General features: G+C 47.1%; 1 pseudogene; it reads right to left on the bottom strand.

The window, feature by feature from the left end:
• Nucleotides 1-322: 322 nt before the first annotated feature.
• Nucleotides 323-9,452, bottom strand: LOC119292817 (annotated as a pseudogene).
• Nucleotides 9,453-21,512: the final 12,060 nt, after the last annotated feature.

Below are 21,512 nucleotides of genomic sequence, written 5' to 3'. Positions count from 1 at the left end.
GAGTGAGGGTTTTTTACCTAGGTTCGGTCCGCTAAGGAGCGTAAAACCCTAGTCGTGCTTTGGGTGTATATTTAGTGTTCTTGAGCTCTTAAACTAGCTGCTATGCATGCCCAGTCCAAAAAATCTGAATCCTTCTCCAGTACGCCTCGGGCCTCCTTTTATATGTCAAAGGGGTCGCCACAGCGGCACACATGAGGTGTAAAGTAGCTACAGTGTACAAGCTTATCGCTGACATCGTAGGACAAACGCATTGAATGCGCTGGTTATGTGCCCTCCAACTTTATCGGGGACGGTAATAGAACCTGGCCCGTCCGTCGCCGCCTCACCCCGTCTTGACATGCGTCCAGGCTGACGAGGCATGCAGTGCTAGGCTGGCTGGCTGGCCGCTGTGCTGGCGCAGTGGCAGGGCCTTCACGAAGATCTGCATGCCACCACGCAGGTGCTTGCTTAGTTGGCAAGCTGGTCGCTGCTCTGGAATGGCTGTGAGGTGGCGAAACCTTGTCGGGTGCAGGCCTGGCTGTGGCCCCGCAATTGTCCCCGGCAAGGCCTCGCATTCGTCCCCGGCAAGGGCCTTGCCGGGGATCTTTGTCTTCTGGCCTCCACGTAGCCCTACAGGCTGGCAGTCTTCACAAAGATCTGCATGTTACTACGCTTGCGGCCACGAGTCTTGGCCTTGACGTTGTCGATGGTGTCAGAGCTCTCAGCCTCAAGGGGGGTGGCCTTGCTGGTGCTTCGCAGGTCGCCCCGGCAAGGCTCTCGCCGGGGCTACATAGGCCGCCCCGGCAAGGGTGTTGCCAGGGGAGGTCTAGCTAGTCTTCTGATCTTTATTCACTAGCTTGAATGCTTGTCCTGGTAGTCTTGTATTTTCTCTTCTACTGCCCTGCCAAATCTTGCCGCAGGTGTGGCTACGACTGCCCGTGCACAAGTAAGTGGTACCGAAAAGCCCATACTTTGATACATCGGCAGGGAGCTTGGGAGGAGCACAGGTGGTGGCTGCTCTCATGAGGATCCAGATGCAGATCCCGCAACAGATTAGGTGTTGCGCTGGGGAAGATTGCAACAACCACTCCATTGCAAGAACTAGTTTAGATAATACGTTGCTTTTAGCCAATTGCAAGAACTAGTTTAGGTAATACGTTGCTTCTAGCCATCTGATTAAAATCTGGTCCTACGGTCACCAAGACGGCGACGCATACGTGGTTATCCGTCGGGTGATCCTAATCATTTCACATGGTCTTGTATTTAGGAGACAAACATGTACGAGTATTTATTCACTTATATCCGACCGACATGACGAGGAACACGGGGGGAGTCGGGCCCCGGGCGGCAAGTGAACGGCATCCCAATGTAACTAGAGAACTTTGGCCTCTGGATTCGTTGCACCATCCGATCCTTGTCGTTCCCGAGGACGAACTTACGGGAACCCCCGGCAGGGTGCAGAATGTCCCAGCTGCCAGGACAGAACGCGCAGCTCTTCCTGTGCCGGCCAAGCGGCTCCTCTGCATGCATGCATGTCATCAAACACTAGAGAATCATCACCAAAAACTAAACGAGCCAGTTGATCAGACAGGAACTAGCAAGACGCAGAGAGACGGCGATCGATGCGTACCGATGATGACGCAGACTTCAACGGCGGCATTGCCGTGCTTGTAGCCCACCTCGGCGAAGAAGCGCTTGACCCTGCTGCTCTTGCGGCTGCGGGCCCAGAAGTTGACGTGGGCCCACAGCTGCTCCTTGAAGGTCGCCGTTGATGCCATCAGGGGCTTCACGGCGTCGTACTCGTCGCCCTGCAGAAATCATACTCCCTTCGTTCGGAATTACTTGTCTCAGAAATGAATGTATCTAGAACTAAAATACATCTAGATACATTCATTTCTATGACAAGTAATTTCGAACGGACAGACTACATGCCAATGTCATCATGTCACCAAGGAAGCACGCAGAAGGGTCGCTGGCTGTGAACTTGTGGTGAAATGATGAAGAGAGAACTGCGTGTTTGCTTGATTACCGGGTGCCTGGCGTTGTAGTGGTGGCGGACGTGACGCATGATGGCGGTGTCGCGCCTTCTGCATCATCAAATGCAACTGGAGTAACTTGTCTGAATTTGTAGACGGTTGATTACCGGGTGCCGATGCAAATAATGAAGAGAACTGCATGCGGTCGTTTAATCATACCACTTATCTAAATTTTTGTACATCTAAATGACAGTCGTCATAGCGACAGTTTGTAAACTCTAAACATTGAACATTGAATATAACTGAATTTTTGAACACTGAAAATTATGATACTATCCTGCCTGAATTTTTTAACATTGTGTTGTCTGAATTTCTTCGGTCTTACATAGACTGAATTTAACTAATTTTTGTAGTAGATGTTGATGATTGACTAGTCTGCATTTGCAGTTATAGTTAGTAAATCTATTTAGCAATTTCAGAAAAACTTGGCAACCTTTGCACTCTCATTTACAGAAATTAAGTACATTGCCAATTGATAATGAATTTTGATCTTTGATGGTTTATTTACCATGGAGTTCACCAAAACGGGTTTGCCCCTTAAATGCAAGCTTGGGGATCATAAGAGTGATTGGATGTGACTCACTTGGTTGCATGAGAATGCTATGTATAGAATATTTAACTTCTCCTTAGGCCTTGTACAATGCTAGATGCTTAGGGAGGTTCTTAGAAAAATAAATCGGGTTCTTCTGAAGCATCGGTGCCAATTTCTAGAGCAGAGACGCCTAATTAAGCGTCTACCCTGCACAAATAAGCACCGGTGCTTAAGAAAAAACTGATTTATTTCTCTAAGCACCTTGCATTCTACAAGGCCTTAGGACATCCTCGATTGGTATATGACAAAAAATATACACTACAAGGCTTTTTTTCCCTAAGGTTTCTATCAATTTTATTCCAATCGATTGTCATAGAATAAGCCGTCATTCTAACACAGGGCAACCAATGAAAATTCATATGAACTCTATGCTGAAGAGTAAACATCAATTAAGGTTGGTCATAGTGGGGAGTAACATAGACTAGTAACATGCATATGTTACTTGTCTATGTTATTACCTTCATAATGGGTAGTAACATATGGATGATAACATGCAAGCCTTTATTAATTAAGCTATAGACTCATTTTACCTCGGGGTGTTATGTTACAGTAACATATTATGTTACCACAAGCATCTCTCTCCTCGTTAATTCCATGCCACATAAGTAAAATTGTTTTGGAATATGTTATGTTACTATCTAAGTTACTTCCACTATGACCAGCCTAACAGAGACAACCTTTTGTTTGCTCTAAATAGATCGCATAATCAATTTCACCTACAGTCCCCAACACACTTTAGCATCGCACCTTTTATTAAGCTAATTGTTGCTCAATCATACCCTTCTGTTAGCTCTAAATATAAACTTGTTTCGTTGACCTTAAAAATATGGAAACCGGATCTCTAACATTAAGAAGGAAAGTTAGAGAAGGTACAATATCCTAATTTTCCTTCTTTCAATCCATATGATTATGGCTAAAACAACTTAAATTAATTTATAAATTGATGATCTACTGTGGACATTTATAGTAATTACATACAAACAAATTGATGGTGAAATAAAATTAATTTTAAACTATTTACATCTATAGTAAATACTAACAATAAACAACATGCTACTAGCAATCCCTAACTTTCCTTCTTCATTTTATACTAGACTAACATTGTAGCACCGTGACTTTACTTCTCAGTGTTAGAGGATCCGATTCCAAAAATACGAAGTGTTGAGGCGGGCGGGACATACCTGTTAGCACATGAACACGTCGCCGTGTACCCTCGATGCCGGTGATGCACCGCAGCTCACGTCGAAGGAGACCCGCCGGAAGTGCGGTACACAAGACAATCCGGCGGGCTCTTTTGTAGACCCGAAACCCCACACGCCCGGGAGGGACCCCGTCAGGGCGCGCGGCGGCTATGGGCTGCCCTAGGTCGACCTGATCGCCCCTAGGGCCTCGAGGTTCGCCACCCCGCAACAAGAAGAACATATGAAGAATGAGGAAGAAGAAGAACTAGGGTTAAGGAGAAAAAATAAAAGATAAAAAAGTGGTAGATGATTTGTTCGATTGTGTTTTGTTCAATCGGTCGTCACCCCTTAGGTATATAAGAGGCGGCTGGACTTCCCGTGCAAGAAAAAGGCTTGGATTCACGTCCAAAACCCTAGTCAAATTTGGATTGGTTTTGTCTGAACTTTCCAAAACTGTCCAGTTTAAACTGGTTGCACCTTGTGGGTCTTTTTTGTGGTGGTAAATAGCTTTGGATCGAAACGAGTCCAAAAGCAATCTTGACTGTTTCCCACTTTAATGTTGAACGTGTTTTGATCAGAGGTCATCTTGAGAGTCAAATTGCTTGTGTAAAACAGGCTATTATTCGCGCTACCCATCAGACAGGGTGTGGTGGGGCGCGACATTTTTTGCCTCGTGACAGGGTTGTATTTGAATGGCTCTAACTTTTGCATATGAACTTGGATTAGGGCATTTTCTATATCAAAATGAGCGTTTCAACGAGACGCACAACTTTCGCGTTGAATCTTTTTCCATCAGAGGCCATCTTGGGGGCGTAATCAGCCGAATATTGTTCTAAATACAAAATCTCAGTACTTCAAACACAATTCCGGCCTTAGAAATGAGATCAGATGGCTATGGCCCAAAAATCAAAATTTCTCCTTTTGACGATATGGAACTTTCTCACTTCGATCACTTTTCTATTTGAGGCCTTCTTAATTACGTTTTTGATCATGCCATAATCTGGTGTCAACACATGCCCCCCCTGTTTTTCGGCAAAACTTGTGTGCCGAAAAATAACTTGCGCGAAGTTTGTTCTAAGAACGATGTCAACACTCCATCGGCCATTTTTTACGTGCTTTGGATGATAAGTATATATCGGCCATTTAGATTAGCAACAAAAGTGAAGCTAATCGAACATATAATGATTTGGTAACACCCTTTCATGATGTAAGAAATTATATTGCATCCATGGATTAAAATAAGCCCATTGAGGATAACCAATCATACTTGATGAAGAATTTCATGGCATAGGCGTTAATGGCATAGTTGAAGAATATGGATAATGTGTAGACTGAATATGTTGAAACCTTCGGCTTGGTCCTTCATAGTTTTGACCCTTTTCCTTCTTCACCTTCATCGCACTTCTTGTAATGGAAGCTTGCACATAATTATTTTTTCGAGTACTTCCTTTGAGAACCCATGCCATGTTCCTTTCTTGAAGTTCTTGTGCACTAAGCTTTTGTAACTCCTTCTTTTGCAAATACGATCAGCCGAGTGAGCACCTCGACTGTGATTTTGTTTCAACCAATGGCAACTCTTTTTGGGCCTTGTGCAGCCTTAACTTCTTTTTTCAGATTTGACACTCTGATTTTTATCAATCGATTGCTTCACTTCTTTGCCTTTTGTAGCCAATGTCAATACTTTAATTGGATCTTTGTTATTTGAGATCAAATCTGAAGTAGCACACTTACGACCATCTCTTTTCAGGTGGTAAACTTGCTTTACCACCTCTTTCTTCTTCTTGAGCTCTGGACTGATTCCTTATGATTGAAACGATCTTTGACGCGTGATTCTTCAAATGTTGAGCTTTTTGGAGCTGTATAGTATTGGTGAGATGGTCTATAATAAGATGGAGAATGTTTCCTTGTATCATACTTGTCCCATGATGAATATGGATCTATATGAGCATAGGGAGGCATCCACGGCATTGGCATTGGCGGCCCAAAATAAGGATATGAATATGTTGCATTAAAATTCTCACTTTGCCAATACCAATCCTCATATTTGTGCTTTGGGGGTGATCTTGGTTTCTTTGCATGATTTAGCCGATAAGCATTCTTCTCTTCACCCTTCTTTTGATATTTATCCAATAGTTCAGCGAGGGTGATTTTTGATCTCTTACACTTACATTTATTTCGACCTTTGTTTTCTTTTGGTTTGCTTTCATCGATCATCGGATTTGCTTGTTGTCCCCTAGTCCTTGGCGTCTTCATTCTAGCTTCGATGGAATTTTCGCCCTCAAGATTATGTTCATTGTGCTCTTCAACAACTTCATTACTTGAAAGATTGATCCCATCACCTGCAGTTTTTACCTTCTCTTTAAATGGACCGGCTTGAAGTAGCCGATGCAAAAACTTTCTACCATCGGGACCAATCGTAATAGACTAGTCATCTCTTAGTGTCTCAACAAAATTCAATCGTCCTTTATCAATGGCCGAGTTAACTATTTGACGAAACATTTTGCAATCCTTAAAATTATGCTTGGACGAATCATGCAACTTACAATACATCCGTCCCTGGACGATGGCTCACACATGGTGATCAAGATTTCTAATATAATTATTTCTCAACAACAAATCAAATATTTGATCACACATGCTTGAATTGAAGGTAAACTTTTTATTCTCTAGTCGATCTTGCTGTGAGAACGGCTTTGGAGTTAAGCAAACGAATAGTTTAGATTTTACATTACCCCATTCGGCTATGCATTGTGTTTTGCACTCTATCTCCGATGACTTTGAAAAGGTAATTATACTATCATCGGTTTTCTCAACAGAGTATAACATTGGCTTTAAATTTCTGAAATCAAAGTAGTTAGAACATACATGTCTCTATTGAGCACATGCGTAAGCCAAGTATGAAGCAAGCAAAGATACCAAATTAGATATGAACTTTAAATAAAGCAACGAGAAAAGCTTTGGTTGCAGTAATAAGTCACTATTGGTCTCTTTAAATGGTACAATATATTGACCGATATGCTTTGTAACAATTTTATTGCTAATAAGTAAATGTTCCTTCATCATTGGTCTTTCAAAATTACTTATAAGATCTTTTCTAATAGATGTATCAACATTAAAGTTGCGACCAAATCTGAAAATAAGTAAATCACTTACTAGACATACCTCTTTGAATATGCTGGGAGAGCATGACAATGGTGTAATTTGAATGATACTTTGTTCCGCTTTCAGTTGGCTCCCCAACGCCTTGGCATCCTCTTTTTCTTCAATAGATTCGGCAGATATAATATTTGATTCAGCTTCTTCAATAACCGAATTTGCTTTCTTACCCGAATCAATACTTTTATCTTTTTGAATTTTAGGCCTCTCGCTCTTGTCTAATTTTAGCCGACATCTCAGCTTCGCGAGCTTTAAACTTGTTCATCTCAATTTCCATCCACTCCTCATGAGATTGCCCCCAATACTTTGAGACTCTTCCGACAATGAGGTGCCAAAAACTTTGCAATTGTTTAGGGGGTACACTGTGTGTTTTAACACTGGGTGAATGCATCATTTGCACAACTCTAGCTTATACAGAAGCAAAATCATAAGGCTTCCCGTCTTCTATTAGTTCCTGTCGAATGGAGTTGCACAAATCCCAAGAAAATGTAAACTTGTTCTCAATTACCCAGTTTGGATATGGTTGCCCCCAATGCTTTTAGACTCTTTCGGCAATGAGATCCTACCAAAATTTCGTAATTGTGCAGGGGAAACATGATATGCCACGGTAGTAGGTGAAGGCATTTGTGCTCCTGTAAAAGTTTGACTTATTCGGCCATGACCATGAAGGTACGGAGCCGAATTATGGGCATCAACAGTTGCGTATGGTGCCAAAAAATTAGTAGCATGAGGTGTAGCATATGATGTTTGAGGGTAATTGACCGAATAACTAGTAGTAGCCTGGCCAATTCCCCTATCCATCGACACGTCTCGATTAACATACTGCAAGTTATTTGCCGATGAATAAAAAGTTGAAACACTTTGTTGCATACAATTGGAAATTCCTATGTGAGGTGTTTCAACTTGATTAACCGAACTCATCATGTTTTTCATCGGCATATGGATTTCTGGGGTTGCCGATGCATGGGAGTTGGAATACATATGATGCATGTTGCTAAAATTTTATGAGGTAGAAGCATGAAGATTTTTTTGTTGCATCGGCTCTTGCACATAATTAGATGCATGATTGATAAAGCTAGGGCTAGCCGATACATTATGCTCATTAGATGATCTAGCAACAACATATGCATTATTTGCATCTACATATGTGAATTGAGTGTTCATATTACCTTTATAGATTGCAAACCCTAGATGACGATCTCTTCGTAGCAAGAACGGGCCGGAGACCGTTCAAAGCTTCATCCCTAGTGGAGTTGCCAAAAAGTGTGTTGGCACATGAACACGTCGCCGTGTACCCTTGACGCCGGTGGTGATGCACCGTAACTCACGTCGAAGGAGACCCGCCGGAAGCACGGTACGTAAGACAATCCGACAGGCTCTTTTGTAGACCCAAAACCCCACACGCCCGGGAGGGACTCCGTCAGGGCGCGCGGCGGCTATGGGCTACCCTAGGTCGACCTGATCGCCCCTAGGGCCTCAAGGTTCGCCGCCCTGCAACAAGAAGAACAGACGAAGAACGAGGAAGAAGAAGAACTAGGGTTAAGGAGAAAAGATAAAAGATAAAAAGTGGTAGATGATTTGTTCGATTGTGTGTTGTTCAATCGACCATCACCCCTTAGGTATATAAGAGGCAGCTGGACTTCCCGTGCAAGAAAAAAAGGCTTGGATTCACGTCCAAAACCCTAGTCAAATTCGGATTGGTTTTGTCTGAAGTTTTCAAAACTGTTCGGTTTAAACTGGCTGCACCTTGCGGGTCTTTTTTGTGGTGGTAAACAGCCTCGGATGGAAATGAGTCCAAAAGTAATCTTGATCGTTTCGACGAGACAGACAACTTTAATGTTGAACATTTTTTGATTAAAAGTCATCTTGAGGGTCAAATTGCTTGCGCAAAAGATGCTATTATTCTTGCTACCCATCAGACAGAGTGTCTGGTGGGGCGCGTCATTTTTTGCCTCCTGATAGGGCTGTATTTGAATGGCTCTAACTTGTGCATATGAACTTGGATTGGCGTGATTTTTATATCATAATCAACCGTTTTGACGAGACGCACAACTTTAGTGTTGAAACGTTTTCCATCAAAGGCCATCTTGGAGGAGTAATCAGCCGAATATTGTTCTGAATACAAAATCTCAGTACTTCGAACACAATTTCTGCCTTAGAGATGAGATCGGATGGCTATGACCCAAATATCAAAGTTTCTCCTTTTGATGATATGGAACTTTCTTGCATTCATCATTTTTCCATTTGAAGCCTTCTTAATTACATTTTTTACCATGCCAAAATCTGATGTCAACAATACCCTTCCGTGGGCCCAAAATCGTCCCACAAACACAAAGGTGAAGGAGGACACTTCCTATTCCGTCACCTCGGGAGGCGATCATGCTCGCGCAGGTGGCCCTACAGTCGCCCCTGCTCCTCGCTGGACAGCTGCGGCAACAGCTCCTCCAGCGACGGCGCCGTGAACGGCTCAAACTCCCGCATAAGCGAAGCCGGCGCAGATTCTTCCATCGTGGATTTGGTTTGGCGATCGCAATGCACCCCCGACTGAAGGTCGCTGATCTGTAGAAGCCGAGCAGACGTTGAGGCCGGGGGAGGGCGGAGGGCGGCGCGCGTGCGTCGGGGGAGAGGCTAGGCGTTGGAACAGGACGTTCGTTCGTTTGTTGTTTCGTGTTGGCCTTTTATCATTTTTTTCTTGCGGGCGCCGCCGTGATACGCTCGGTCGGTCTCAGGCCCACGGCGCCAACGTGGGCCTTAACGCTGGCCCAACACATCCACCCACCGGACAGGACCAAACGCCAAAACAATTTATGGCGGCGGACGGGGCAGACAGAGCACGGCTGCACGGGACGCGGATCCTGTCTCTTCTGCCCCCGTTCGCCCAAGATACGTACGGCCGCTCATCCTGTGCCCTCCCCGATTTCCATGGATCCGGCGTCCACCAGCCAGCCTGCAGCCACAACGATGATCGAAATATATTTAATCCGGCATGCACAAACCAGGGGACTCTGTCAGTGGGAGTGAAGTCCTGCTTGCTAGCTGCTGCTGCCAATTCACTCGCTTCAAATTTCAAAAAGCACAAATTCGAACACCCGGCCGGTTGAAGTCGTGAGCTCCATTACTCTGCAGCAGTATGCTACTGTGCAAAATATTGTCGTCAGCGATGCGCCCATGAAACGGGACGGACGGGAAATAAATGAAACAAAACACGATTAAGTTCGATCCCGGCAGGCCGGCCAACACGCTTGTGCGTGGGAGGCGGCAACGGCATGGCGGGATCGATCGATCTGGTCGGCCAGATCCTCCAATCCAATCCAATCTACTCGATCAGCGACTTATTATTGAACATATGGTACAATGCTGATCACATCACATGCATGCACAGCTTGGCCTGTTAGACTGTATATACGTAGCCTCTGTAAATTTGTATTGTAACATTGTATTGTACCCCTTGGGTACCTCTATATAATGAGATAGCCACATCCGAGGTTACGGGTGTCGAGCAGTTCCCAAATCATATGTTTCACATGGTATCAGTTTAGGTCACGATGTCTTCCGCTGCTCCCGCCGCCGCCGCCGTCGCGCCGGTTCTAGCCCCTACGTCGCCGTTCCTCGCCTCCCGGCCTCTCGCGGCGGCCTATGGGGCCCCGCCGCCGCCTGGGTCCCCGATCGGATCACATCCGCATGGCGCAGCCCCGGGTGACCTAGCCTCGACCGCGGCCGAGGTTGCTGCGCCGCCGTCCTATGGCGCCGCTGCACCACCACCGTATGGCGTCACCTCCCTGATGCCCTACGGCGTCGCCGCGCCCTCGCCCTACGGCCATCACCAGTACGGCGCCTCCCTGATAGCCCCTGGTGCTCCGCCGCTGCCGCCCTCTTCGTGGCCGGCGTATGGTGCGCCGCCTCCTCATCAACCTCATGCGGCGCCGCCGAGCCACTCCTACGGGCCGCCGCCGTCGCAGCCGTCATACTCATCGCCTCCTCTGCAACCCTACGCGCCTTACCCAGCACCGCATGGGGGTGCGGCCTCCTATCCAGGGGGTATGGCTGCCTCGCTGCAGCCGCCCTACGGGGCTGCGGCCACTTCACAGCAGCAGCCGCATGGGGCCGCGGTCGTCTCGCCCTATGGGGCTCTTACCGCGCCGGACTACGGCGCCTCTGCCGCTGGTCCTCCCGGGTTCTACGCACCGTATTCGGTGCCTGCTGCTCATGCCGACCATGTCGTCGGGCCGTCGCTGTTCTACTTTTCACATATGCTACCAGTGAAGTTTGCGCCGGATAATTACTTGTCCTGGCGTGCTCAGGTGTTGCCTCTCCTGCGGAGCCGCTACTTGGAGGGATATGTTGACGGATCCATCCCGTGTCCGCCCTCCCACCACCCGGCATACCACACCTGGGTGGCTCAGGATCAGGCCATCCTCTCCGCCATCCAGTCCTCGCTCACCCCGAGCGTCTCGTCACTGGTCATCTTCGCCGCTACATCCCGGGAGGCGTGGGCGGCGCTTCACACCAGTTTTGCCTCTCAGTCTCAGGCGCGTGCTCACTCTATACGCACTGAGCTGGGTGAGACGAAGCTTGGCGACCTCAGCATCACCGACTACTTCAACAAGATGCGGGGTCTCGCCGACACGTTGGCCTCAGTTGGGCAGTCGCTGCAGGATGAGGAGTTTACCACCTTCGTGCTGAATGGACTTGATGATGATTATGATAATCTCATCGAGAATGTTCATGGTCGCAATGACCCGCTTCCACCTCGTGAGCTCTATGCCCGTCTGCTTGGCCGTGAGCAGCGCATTAAGGCGCGCCGAGCCTCCCCCAGTTTCGCCTCCGCCAATGCCGCCACTCGCGGCAAGCCTCAGCGGGCCTCATCTTCAGGAGGCAGACCGGCGCTGCCTTCATCACCAGCCTCGCGGGGCAGCGCTCCGACCATCACAGGTGGTAACCGGGCGGTGGCGTGTTGCTCTTCTTGTGGTGCCCAACAGGCCTGCCAGTTGTGTGTCCTGGAGCGCCACATTGCCTCTCGCTGCCATTGTCTCTACAAGCAAGACTTTCTGGGCCTCGACAACAACGGCAAAGGGAACGACAAGCAGGCCGCCACTGTCGTGACGAGTCATGATCATGGTCGTACTCCGTCCTACTCCGTTGATCCTGCATGGTACATGGACACTGGAGCTACCAACCACCTCACCGGTGAGATGGGTAAGCTCTCTACTCAGGAGCCATATCGCGGTCATGATCAGGTGCACACCGCCAGTGGAGCAGGTATGCGCATCTCCCATGTTGGTTAGGCCTCTCTTCTTGCACACAATTTTCACACATTGAATCTCTCTAATGTCCTTCGTGTTCTTTCTGCTACGCGTAGTTTGTTGTCCATTCCTCAACTTACTCGTGATAATAATGTACTTGCTGAGTTTCACCCTTTTCGTTTCTTTATCAAGGATCGGGACACGAGGACCGTTCTGCTTAGCGGTCGTCTTCGCCATGGCCTGTATGCACTTGATGCGCCGCGCCCACCTTCCATGTCGTCTTCTCCTCAGGTGTTCAGTGGTGTTCGTGTGTCGCCTACACACTGGCATGCGCGCCTTGGTCACCCGGAGGTTCCCATAGTTCGACATGTTTTGCATCGTCATGATCTACCAGTTGTGTCCAATAAAACTGCTGAAACTATTTGTGATGCCTGTCAGCAGGGCAAGAGTCATCAACTTGCTTTTTCAGAGTCTAGTCGTGTTGTGAAACATCCTCTTGAGCTTGTGTTTTCTGATGTATGGGGTCATGCCCAGACATCCGTTAGCGGTCACAATTATTATGTCAGTTTCATTGATGCTTACAGCCGTTTTACTTGGTTATATCTTATTAAACGTAAGTCTGATGTGTTCGATGTCTTTATTCAGTTTCAAGCACATGTTGAGCGTCTTCTTAAGCAGAAAATCATCCATGACCAATCCGACTGGGGGGGGGGGGGCGAATACCACAACCTCAACTCGTTTTTTAAGAAACTTGGGATTTCGCACCGCGTGTCATGTCCTCATACACATCAGTAGAATGGTACTACCGAGCGTAAGCATCGCCACCTTGTTGAAACTGGTCTAACTTTGCTTGCTCATGCCTCCGTCCCGTTTCGGTTCTGGAGTGATGCTTTCTCCACCGCTTGTTTTCTCATAAACAGGCTCCCCTCAAGACTTCTGAAAATGCAAACCCCTCTTGAGCTTCTGCTTAATGAGATTCCAGACTACACTTTTTTCAAAGTGTTCGGTTGTGCATGTTGGCCTCACTTACGTCCATACAACAAACGCAAGCTCGAGTTTCGGTCTAAGAAGTGTGTTTTTCTCGGGTATAGTTCTCTTCACAAAGGGTACAAGTGCTTGCATGTTCCTACCAACCGCGTTTACATCTCTCGTGACGTGGTGTTTGATGAAAATGTTTTCCCTTTTCGTGCACTTCCGACTAACCTTACCACTTCTACACCAGCGGTACCTGTGTCCACACCTACGCCTGATCAATTTGTGGATGTTGCATATGCCCCTGTGTTGCTTCCTAATCATGCTGCAGGTATTGGACGGGGTGCCCGGCTCGAGCTACTTGATGATCAGGACACCGATGAGCTTCCTGGTCGGGACGTGCATGCACCATGCATGACGGGCGGCACCCGCCAACCCGTCCCCGTCTCGGTTGTGGAGTCCCTCCTGACTGCCTCGCGGGCGACGGGTCAGCCCGGCTCCACGCGGGCCCCGTCTGGCCTCCCGCTGGTCCCACGGGTGCTGGGCTCACTAGCGCCAGCCTCGCCTGGCTCGCTGGCCTCGTCAGCTTCAGCGGCCTCGCCAGCGCCCGCTTCGCCTGGCTCGCCTGGGCCACTGGCGGGTCTCTCACCCGGGCCGGCTATTGCTGCCGCTAGCCCGGAGGCCCCGTCACCTGCTCCGGCCCAGTCCACCTTGGTGCCAGGGTCGCCAGGGTCGCCGAGCCGCTCTGCTTCGGTCACCGGTGAGCCCGACTCGCCGGACTCGGTCTCGGCCTCGTCAACATCCTCTGCTGCACCATCTTCGCCAGCTGAACCTGCTGTCACACTTCAGCCTCGCACACGGAGCCAGTCCGGTGTTTTTCGTCTGAAGGAGTGGACGGATGGCACGGTTGCATGGCTTGCTACGTGCATGGCTCACACTGCTGGCGATCCCACTGCAGAGCCTCGTCACTTTCAGGCTGCACTAAGTATTCCTCATTGGCGTGCTGCCATGGAACAAGAGTTTCAGGCCCTCCAACAGAATGATACTTGGCGTCTTGTTCCTCCAAAGTCTGGCGTCAATATCGTTGATTCCAAGTGGGTTTTTAAAGTCAAGAGACATGCTGATGGCTCCATTGAACGCTACAAGGCGCGGTTAGTTGCCAAGGGCTTCAAACAGAGGTATGGTCTTGATTATGAAGACACTTTCAGTCCAGTCATCAAGCCTACTACCATTCGGTTATTGCTGTCTCTTGCGGTTACTCGTGGATGGTTCCTTCGCCAGCTTGATGTGCAGAACAATTTTCTACATGGCATTCTGGAGGAGGAGGTTTATATGCGTCAGCCACCTGGTTTTGTTGATCCGACACGACCTCATCATCTCTGTCGTCTGGTCAAGGCACTGTATGGACTCAAACAGGCCCCTCGTGCATGGCATGCTCGCCTTGGGTCTGTCCTTCGGGCTCTTGGGTTTACTCCCTCCACTGCTGATACGTCACTGTTTCTCCTCCAGCGCCCTGAGGTTACAATGTATATCTTGGTTTATGTTGATGATATCATCCTCATCAGTTCCTCTACTGCTGCTGCTGATCGCCTTGTGATTGCTCTCCGTGATGATTTTGCTGTCAAGGATTTGGGTGCTCTTCATTTTTTCCTTGGTCTTGAGGTTTCATGGTCCTCTGCTGGTTTGACTCTCACTCAGAAGAAGTACTCCTTGGACTTGTTGCGTCGTGCTAGAATGCTCAAATGCAAACATGTTAACACTCCGATGTCTGCCACTGATCGGTTGTCTGCTCTTGATGGTGACTCTCTCTCGTCTGATGATGCTACTGAGTATCGCAGTATCGTTGGTGGTCTGCAATATCTCCCTATTACCAGGCCTGATATCTCCTATGCAGTTAACCGTGTATGTCAGTTTTTGCATGCTCCCAGGACGTCTCACTGGTCAGCTGTGAAGCGTATTTTGCGCTATGTCAGTCTTACTGATTCCTATGGTCTGCTTCTTCAGCCTGCACCGTCGTATGAGCTCTCGGCTTTCTCTGATGCCGATTGGGCTGGTAGTCCGGATGACAGGCGATCCACAGGGGGTTATGCGGTATTTCTAGGTCCTAACTTGATCGCCTGGAATGCTCGCAAGCAAGCAACTATGTCTCGCAGTAGTACTGAGGCTGAGTACAAAGCTGTTGCTGGTGCAACTGCTGAGATCATATGGGTACAGTCTCTGCTGAGAGAGTTGCGTGTTCCTCAAGCTCGTCCTCCGGTCTTGTGGTGTGACAACATTGGTGCTACATATCTTTCTTCTAATCCGGTGTTTCATGCGAGGACAAAACACATTGAGGTGGATTATCACTTTGTTCGGGAACGTGTTGCACAGAAACTACTCTGTATCAAGTTCATCTCATCGAAGGATCAACTTGCTGACATCTTCACGAAGCCTCTTCCACAACCACAGTTTGTAGGCTGTAGGCACAATCTTAACTTGCTTTGTACTTCAGGACATAGTTAAGATTGAGGGAGGGTGTTAGACTGTATATACGTAGCCTCTGTATATATGTATTGTAACATTGTATTGTACCCCTTGGGTACCTCTATATAATGAGATAGCCACACCCCAGGTTAGGGGTGTCGAGCAGTTCCCAAATCATATGTTTCACATGGCCCCGGTACGCTAGCTGATGGAAGCACGTACGCATGCATGCATGACTCAGTTCCCAAATCATATGTTTCACATGACCCCGGTACGCTAGGCGTTGGAACAGGACGTTCGTTCGTTTGTTGTTTCGTGTTGGCCCTTTATCATTTTTTTCTTGAGGGCGCGGCCGTGATCCGCTCGGTCGGTCTCAGGCCCACGGCGCCAACGTGGGCCTTAACGCTGGCCCAACACATCCACCCACCGGACAGGACCAAACGCCAAAACAATTTATGGCGGAGGACGGGGCAGACAGAGCACGGCTGCACGGGACGCGGATCCTGTCTCTTCTGCCCCCGTTCGCCCAAGATACGTACGGCCGCTCATCCTGTGCCCTCCCCGATTTCCATGGATCCGGCGTCCACCAGCCAGCCTGCAGCCACAACGATGATCGAAATATATTTAATCCGGCATGCACAAACCAGGGGACTCTGTCAGTGGGAGTGAAGTCCTGCTTGCTAGCTGCTGCTGCCAATTCACTCGCTTCAAATTTCAAAAAGCACAAATTCGAACACCCGGCCGGTTGAAGTCGTGAGCTCCATTACTCTGCAGCAGTATGCTACTGTGCAAAATATTGTCGTCAGCGATGCGCCCATGAAACGGGACGGACGGGAAATAAATGAAACAAAACACGATTAAGTTCGATCCCGGCAGGCCGGCCAACACGCTTGTGCGTGGGAGGCGGCAACGGCACGGCGGGATCGATCGATCTGGTCGGCCAGATCCTCCAATCCAATCCAATCTACTCGATCAGCGACTTATTATTGAACATATGGTACAATGCTGATCACATCACATGCATGCACAGCTTGGCCCCGGTACGCTAGCTGATGGAAGCACGTACGCATGCATGCACGACTCAGTTGCTTGCGTGCGTTCCATGCCCACAGAGCACAGGCCACAGCCGCCCATGCAACAATGCTGCGTACGTTACTGCTAGCTAGCTACCATCTCAAGCATCCACGGATCAGATCTACACCTTGTACGAATGCAGGCAACACGCTGGCCTTACTAGCCACCGTACCTAGCAGACTGACTGCATGTGTCCATCTCCTAGCTAATCCACGCAGCTAGCCAAGTGATCGAACGCTAGCCAGCACTGGTAGAAAAAGAGGCTTCCGTCCAGCCCCATTAGTCGCGAAACTGTAGGAACCGCGACTAATGAAGTCTTTAGTCGTGGTTCGGCAGACGAACCGCGACCAAAGGCTTGGGCCAGGGCGCTCGGTGGCCAGCTGGTGCACGTGAGGGGCTTTAGCCGCGGTTGGCCAGGCCAACCGCGACTAAAGGTGCCCAAAGGCCTTTAGTCGCGGTTGGCCTGGCCAACCGCGACTAAATCTCCTCCCCTATATATACCAGTTCAGCGCACTCACTTAGCCATTTAGTGCCACTTCTCTTCACAAGGGGGTGTAGGTTTGCTTTTGGTTCCTCTTATGCACACAAGGTGTTTGATGAAATGCCCAACAGCGTGAAACAAACATGATATGAAGTGTTGGAGCCACACTTGAGGTTCCTCCTCGATCGCGGTTAGCAACTTGAACCTTTCATGCATGTGTGTCATTGATAAAATATGCATGTGTGTTGTTCATTGTTTAATTTCTATTGTTTATAGCTAGTTACTTTAACAAATGCATGATGGTTAATTATATATTTTATATTATAATAATGCAGATGAATCGGCAATGGATGTACGGTAACCGACTCTCCCGCGAGTTCACTACGGGTTTGAAAGATTTCCTCGTAGTGGCTAATGCGAACAAGCAGAAGGGTTTTGTTATCTGTCCATGCGTTGACTGTAAGAATCAGAAGGGTTACTCTTCCTCAAGAGAAGTTCACCTGCACCTGCTTCGGCACGGTTTCATGCCAAGCTATAATTGTTGGACCAAGCATGGAGAAAGAGGGGTTATAATGGAAGAAGATGAAGAAGGGGATGATTTCATCGATGAAAGCTATCTTGCTCATTTCGGTGATACTTTCATGGAGGATGCTGAAGGTGAAGGGGAAGGTGAAGGGGCAGGTGAAGGGGAAGGTGAAGGGGAAGGTGAAGGTGAAGGTGAAGAAGAGGCACGTGATGAGACCGTTGATGATCTTGGTCGGACCATTGCTGATGCACGGAGACGCTGTGAAACTGAAAAGGAGAGGGAGAATTTGGATCGCATGTTAGAGGATCACAGAAAGTCGTTGTACCCTGGATGCGATGATGGTCTGAAAAAGCTGGGTTGCACACTGGATTTGCTGAAATGGAAGGCACAGGCAGGTGTAGCTGACTCGGCATTTGAAAACTTGCTGAAAATGTTGAAGAATATGTTTCCAAAGAATAACGAGTTACCCGCCAGTACGTACGAAGCAAAGAAGGTTGTCTGCCCTCTAGGTTTAGAGGTTCTGAAGATACATGCATGCATCAACGACTGCATCCTCTACCGCGGTGAATACGAGAATTTGAATGAATGCCCGGTATGCACTGCATTGCGTTATAAGATCAGAGGCGATGACCCTGGTGACGATGTTGAGGGCGGGAAACCCAGGAAGAGGGTTCCCGCCAAGGTGATGTGGTATGCTCCTATAATACCACGGTTGAAACGTCTGTTCAGGAACAAAGAGCATGCCAAGTTGTTGCGATGGCACAAAGAGGACCGTAAGTCGGACGGGGAGTTGAGACACACCGCAGATGGAACGCAATGGAGAAAGATCGACAGAGAGTTCAAAGATTTTGCAGCTGACGCAAGGAACATAAGATTTGGTCTAAGTACAGATGGCATGAATCCTTTTGGCGAGCAGAGCTCCAGCCATAGCACCTGGCCCGTGCCTCTATGCATCTACAACCTTCCTCCTTGGTTGTGCATGAAGCGGAAGTTCATTATGATGCCAGTGCTCATCCAAGGTCCGAAGCAACCCGGCAACGACATCGATGTGTACCTAAGGCCATTAGTTGATGAACTTTTACAGCTGTGGGGCAGACCTGGTGTCCGTGTGTGGGATGAGCACAAAAAAGAGGAATTTAACCTACGAGCGTTGCTTTTCGTAACCATCAACGATTGGCCTGCTCTTAGTAACCTTTCAGGACTGTCAAATAAGGGATACAATGCATGCACGCACTGCTTACATGAGACTGAAAGTGTACATTTGCCAAATTGTAAGAAGAACGTGTACCTTGGGCATCATCGATTTCTTCCGAAAATTCATCCAGTAAGAAAGAAAGGCAAGCATTACAACGGCAAGGCAGATCACCGGCCGAAGCCTGCGGAACGCACTGGTGCTGAGGTATTTGATATGGTCAAGGATTTGAAAGTCATCTTTGGAAAGGGTCCTGGCGGACAATCAGTTCCGAAGGGAGCTGACGGGCACGCAGCCATGTGGAAGAAGAAATCTATATTCTGGGAGCTAGAATATTGGAAAGTCCTAGAAGTCCGCTCTGCAATCGACGTGATGCACGTTACGAAGAATATTTGCGTGAACCTCCTAAGCTTCTTGGGCGTTTATGGGAAGACAAATGATACAAAGGAAGCACGGCAGGACCAGCAACGTTTGAAAGACCCTGATGACCGGCATCCGGAATGGTTTCAAGGTCGTGCCAGCTACGCTCTGACCAAAGAAGAGAAGGTCATCTTTTTTGAATGCCTGAGAAGTATGAAGGTCCCGTCTAGATTCTCGTCCAATATAAAGGGAATAATAAACATGGCGGAGAAAAAGTTCCAAAACCTGAAGTCTCACGACTGCCACGTGATTATGACGCAATTGCTTCCGATTGCTTTGAGGGGGCTCCTGCCGGAAAATGTTCGAGTAGCCATTGTGAAGCTATGTGCATTCCTCAATGCAATCTCTCAGAAGGTAATCAATCCAGAAGATCTACCACGGTTACAGAACGATGTGATCCAATGTCTTGTCAGTTTCGAGTTGGTGTTCCCGCCATCCTTCTTCAATATTATGACGCACCTCTTGGTTCACCTAGTCGAAGAGATTTTCATTCTCGGTCCTGTATTTCTACACAATATGTTCCCCTTCGAGAGGTTCATGGGAGTATTAAAGAAATATGTTCGTAACCGTGCTAGGCCAGAAGGAAGCATCACCAAGGGCTATGGAAATGAGGAGGTAATTGAGTTTTGTGTTGACTTTGTTCCTGACCTTAAGCCGATTGGTCTTCCTCGATCGCGGCACGAGGGGAGACTAAGTGGAAAAGGCACGATCGGAAGGAAATCAACGACATGTATGGACGGCCATTCTCTGACTGAAGCACACCACACTGTACTGACCAATTCCAGCTTGGTGGCTCCGTACTTTGAGAAACACAAGAATATTTTACGCTCGGACAACCCGGGGAAGCCTGAATCCTGGATTAGGAAGGCCCACATGGAGACTTTCGGCAGTTGGTTGAGAAAACATTTAATGAATGACAATGATGTTGTAGATCAGCTGTACATGTTGGCCAAGACACCATCTTCGACTATAACGACTTTCCAAGGGTACGAGATAAATGGGAATACATTTGACACGATCGCCCAAGATAAAAAGAGCACCAACCAAAACAGTGGTGTCCGCTTTGATGCAGCAACCGGGAATGGGCAAAAGGTCACATATTATGGTTACATAGAGGAGATATGGGAACTTGACTATGGACCCTCCTTTAAGGTCCCTTTGTTCCGGTGCAAATGGTTCAAGCTAACAGGAGGTGGGGTAAAGGTGGACCAGCAATACGGAATGACAATGGTGGATTTCAACAATCTTGGTTACCTTGACGAACCATTCGTCCTAGCGAAAGATGTCGCTCAGGTTTTCTATGTGAAGGACATGAGTAGCAAACCGAGGAAACGGAAAGATAAGAAAACGATCAGTACATCATGCGATGATCCAAAGCGCCACAATGTTCTTTCAGGGAAAAGAAACATCGTGGGAGTGGAGGACAAGACAGACATGTCAGAAGATTATAATATGTTTGCTGAAATTCCGCCCTTCAAAGTGAACACCGACCCAAGCATTAAGTTAAATGATGAGGATGCTCCATGGATACGGCACAATCGTAAGCAAGCAGGGACACAAGAGAAGAAATGATGTGTAATAATTTATTGTACCAAACTTTGTTGAATGGATCATGTGAATTATATTACCCGTGATGTGTTTGGTGTCCATTTTCGAATGATTCGAGATACCACTGATGATACATGAAATTTGAAGTGATTTAGTCATACTCCTGCCTAGGCGTATAAAATTTTGAATTGAATTAGTTTTATTTTTCTGAATTTTTTGATATATTATTTGTATTTTTAGAATTTTGAATTGAATTAGTTTTATTTTTCTGAATTTTTTGATATAATATTTGTGTTTTTAACATATTGAATTGAATTAGTTTTATTTTCCTGAATTTTTTGATATATTATTTGTGTTTTTAACATATTGAATTGAATTAGTTTTATTTTTCTGAATTTTTTGATATATTATTTGTATTTTTAACATTTTGAATTGAATTAGTTTTATTTTTCTGAATTTTTTGATATAATATTTGTGTTTTTAACATATTGAATTGAATTAGTTTTATTTTTCTGAATTTTTTGATATATTATTTGTGTTTTTAACATATTGAATTGAATTAGTTTTATTTTTCTGAATTTTTTGATATATTATTTGTATTTTTAACATTTTGAATTGAATTAGTTTTATTTTTCTGAATTTTTTGATA

Source organism: Triticum dicoccoides, chromosome 4B (assembly GCF_002162155.2).
Source record: "Triticum dicoccoides isolate Atlit2015 ecotype Zavitan chromosome 4B, WEW_v2.0, whole genome shotgun sequence".
Lineage (NCBI taxonomy): Eukaryota > Viridiplantae > Streptophyta > Magnoliopsida > Poales > Poaceae > Triticum > Triticum dicoccoides.
Note: the sequence above shows the minus strand (reverse complement) of the source record. Positions and strands in the feature narration are given on the sequence as shown.